At 45.6% G+C, this 3,553-nt stretch overlaps 1 protein-coding gene across 1 annotated transcript in view; it reads right to left on the reverse strand.

Annotated features, from left to right (window-relative positions):
* The window catches only part of LOC107298038 (tumor protein p63-regulated gene 1 protein-like), a 31,294-nt gene extending 28,016 nt beyond the window's left edge, over window positions 1-3,278 (reverse strand). Inside the window, exon 1 of the mRNA XM_015827398.1 lies at window positions 3,226-3,278. The gene's annotated coding sequence lies outside the window, so the exon portion shown is untranslated. The remainder of the gene's footprint in view (window positions 1-3,225) is intronic.
* Between the last annotated feature and the right edge of the window lie 275 nt (window positions 3,279-3,553).

Below are 3,553 nucleotides of genomic sequence, written 5' to 3' on the forward strand. Positions count from 1 at the left end.
GAAGGAAGGAAGGAAGGAAGGAAGGAAGGAAGGAAGGAAGGAAGGAAGGAAGACAGAGCGAGGGAGGGAGGGAGGGAGGAAAGAAAGAAAGAAAGAAAGAAAGAAAAGAAAAAGAAAGAAAGAAAGAAAGAAAGAAAAAGGAAGGAAGGAAGGAAGGAAGGAAAGAAAGAAAGAAAGAAAGAAAGAAAGAAAGAAAGAAAGAAAGAAAGAAAGAAAAGTTCAGCCAAGTCAGAATATGGGTCACTTCCCTAACGAAGTACGCCAAGCGTGCAACGCAACGAGGGTGTCTTTACGAGATCTCGTCCTCCTCTCCTCCTTCTCCCTTTTTCTATCCCCCTCCCTCATTTCTCCTCCTCTTCCTCCTCCACCTCCCTTGCTCCTTCCCCCCCCCCCATCTTCTAGATCTCCCTCTCCTTCTCGTTCTCCTTCTTCACCACCATTTTTTTCCTCCTTTAGGAAAAATTCCTTTTAGAGGGTAGCCACAGACAGAGCGGCTGATCTTCTGAGATCAGTGAGATCAGACAGTGAGCCCAGCACGGCTGTCTGCAAGGGATCAAGTCACATCTCTGGGGACCCGCATCAATCCCTGGGGCTTCTTCTGGGCATTTTGGCTTCCAATCCTGGACCGCCTGCCTCAGGATTCGGGAATTCAACTTAAGTCCTCGACTTACGACCGCAACTGAGCCCAAAATTTCCATTGCTAAACAAGACAGTTGGCCCCCTTTGTACGACCTTACTTGCAACGGTTGTTAAGTGAATGACTGCGGTCGCTAAGCAGATCGTGCCGTTGTTAAGTGGATCCGTCTTCCCCATTGACTTTGCTTGTCAGAAGGTTGCAAAAGGGGATCCCGTGATCCCGGGACGCTGCGACCGTCATAAATACGAGTCAACTGGCAAGCGTCTGAATTTTGATCACCTGACCACGGGGACGCTGCGACGGTCGTAAGTGTGAAAAACGGTCGTAAGTCCCTTTTCCCCCCAGCGCCGTTGTAACTTCGAACAGTCACTAAATGAACTACTATTGTAAGTCGAGGACTACAACAGGCAAACCTTTCACAGAGACTAGATCCACACAACCGCTTGACCTGGGTTTAATTGACCTAGGTTCTGGGCATGCCGTAAGATTTGTGAGGCACTTAAAAGAACAAAGAAGCTAACCAAGATTAACTGGAAGCTAGTTAGCTAGCTGAACAGGTTAGACTTAATAATAATAATAATAATAATAATAATAATAATAATAATAATAATAATAATAATAATAGTAAAGTTGGAAGGGACCTTGGAGGTCATCTAGTCCAACCCCCTGCTCAGGCAGGAAACCCTATACCATTTCGGACAAATGGCTGTCCAGTCTCTTCTTGCATGTTGTGTGAACAGGGCCACTGCAGTGTAGAGTTTCCCACCTGCTATCTTCCGTGGCAAGGTTAATATTAACTAAACTCAGCCTACTGTGACAACATCTGATGGTCTTTATTTCACCAGCTGGCTAAGATGGCAGCATCTCAATCTGAGAGTTTTTCCATAATATTATTTTTCTGTCTGGTTTGGCTTCATTTGGCTGAGTTTTTAATTGATTTACGGACCTGGACAATTCTCAAAAAGGGTTTATTTTTGAACGTTTATTTCCGAACATTGAAATAAACATTGAGACACACTGCACCACCGTCTCTGTAAAAGATTTGCTCTGCTGAATATCCAGCACAAACCTGGTTAAGAATGTCCTGTGAACAGACCAGCCAGACCGTAAACTAGCCACTCAGCTTGGATTCCCAAGATACTAGAAAAACAGGGTTGCGGGTGTGTTAGCCAACAACCGCCTTCTCACGTCGCTTGGGTCTGAAGGAATGATTTCCTGGGTTTGCAGTCTCAAATGATCCAAAGTGCTCCCAAAGAATTGGCCACACACAACACACTAAGGCTAAGCCATGTTTCTAAACCGTGGCAACTTGAGATGGGTGGACTTCAACTCCCAGAATAATAATAATAATAATAATAATAATAATAATAATAATAATAATAGTAATAGTAATAGTAATAGTAATAGTAATAGTAGTAGTAGTAGTAGTAGTAGTAATAATAATAATAATAATAATAATAATAATAATAATAATAATAATAATAATAATAATAATAATAATAATAATAAAGTTGGAAGGGACCCTGGAGGTCATCTAGTCCAACCCCCTGCTCAGGCAGGAAACCCTATACCATTTCGGACAAAGGGCTGTCCAGTCTCTTCTTAAAAACTTCCAGTGTTGGAGCATTCACCGCTTCTGGAGGCAGGTAGTTCCACTGGTTAATTGTTCTAACTGTCAGGAAGTTTCTCCTTAGTTCTAGGTGGCTTCTCTCCTTGGTTAGTTTCCATCCGTTGCTTCTTGTCCCGCCTTCAGGCGCTTTGGAGAAGAGCTTGACTCCCTCTTCTTTGGGGCAGCCCCTGAGATACTGGAAGGCTGCTATCATGTCCCCCCTCGTCCTTCTCTTCATTAAACTAGACAGACCCAATTCCAGCCACCGTTCCTTATATGTTTTAGCCTCCAGTCCCCTGATCATCTTTGTTGCTCTTCTCTGCTCTCTTTCTAGAGTCTCCACATCTTTTTTACATCGTGGTGACCAAAACTGGATGCCGTATTCCAAGTGTGTTAGTATTCCAGCCAGCTATGGATCCATCTGGTGGTGATGCTGTCTACCCCACATGTTTCTATCTTATTAAGTAGTAGGTTGTGATCTACTTTATCAAATGCCTTACTGAAATCCAGGTAAACTATATCCACAGCATTCCTCTGATCCACTAATTTTGTCACCAGCAAAGCTTGGCAGCTTGAAGAGGGGCGGACTTCAACTCCCAGGATTCCTCAGCCAGCCAAGCTTGGCAATTTGAAGATGGGGGGACTTCAGCTCCCAGAATTCCTCACCAGCCAAGCCACAGTAATGTCATGGCTGGCTAGGGAATTCTGGAGTTGAAGTCCACCATCCTCAAGTTGCCAAAAAAAACCCTGCTCTAAGCTATCAAAACAAAACAATTCCACCAAACCAGCATTAGCGTGGCCAGTTATGCTGTTCCTGAGGCTTCTATCCTGGCTTGGATCGATGTGTTGGGTCCCAGCAACCCCAGAAATGGGGGGAAGGACCCACCAGTGAACCTTACAAGCCCCTCTCCTCCCTGGTACCCCCCCCCACACACACCCTCCTGGCCAGCTCAAGGAGAATAGATCCAGCAGCCCTTACCTGCCTCAGGTGTGCAGCACCAGCTCCTTGCAGTCTTCCTAGCTCTACCTGTGTTAACCTCACTGACAGGTTTGGCCAGGTGGACCAGGAAGTGCAAGAAAAAAAATTGGCTGGGATCTGGCAGCTGGAGAGAGAGAGAGAGAGGTGTTTGCCCTACCTGGGCAGGTCTTTGGGCCCTAGAAGTGGTAAAGTCTGTGCTAGGGACAGGCACGTGAAGTGGGTGGATCCGGTTCGGTTTGCACCTGTTTGGCTTCTAGGGTGAGGCTCTGGATTGAGAGAGAGAGAGAGAGAGAGAGAGAGAGAGAGAGAGAGAGAGAGAGAGAGAGAG

Source organism: Protobothrops mucrosquamatus, unplaced genomic scaffold (genome assembly GCF_001527695.2).
Source record: "Protobothrops mucrosquamatus isolate PMUCROS unplaced genomic scaffold, P.Mucros_1.0 scaffold3673, whole genome shotgun sequence".
Taxonomy (NCBI): Eukaryota; Metazoa; Chordata; class Lepidosauria; order Squamata; family Viperidae; genus Protobothrops; species Protobothrops mucrosquamatus.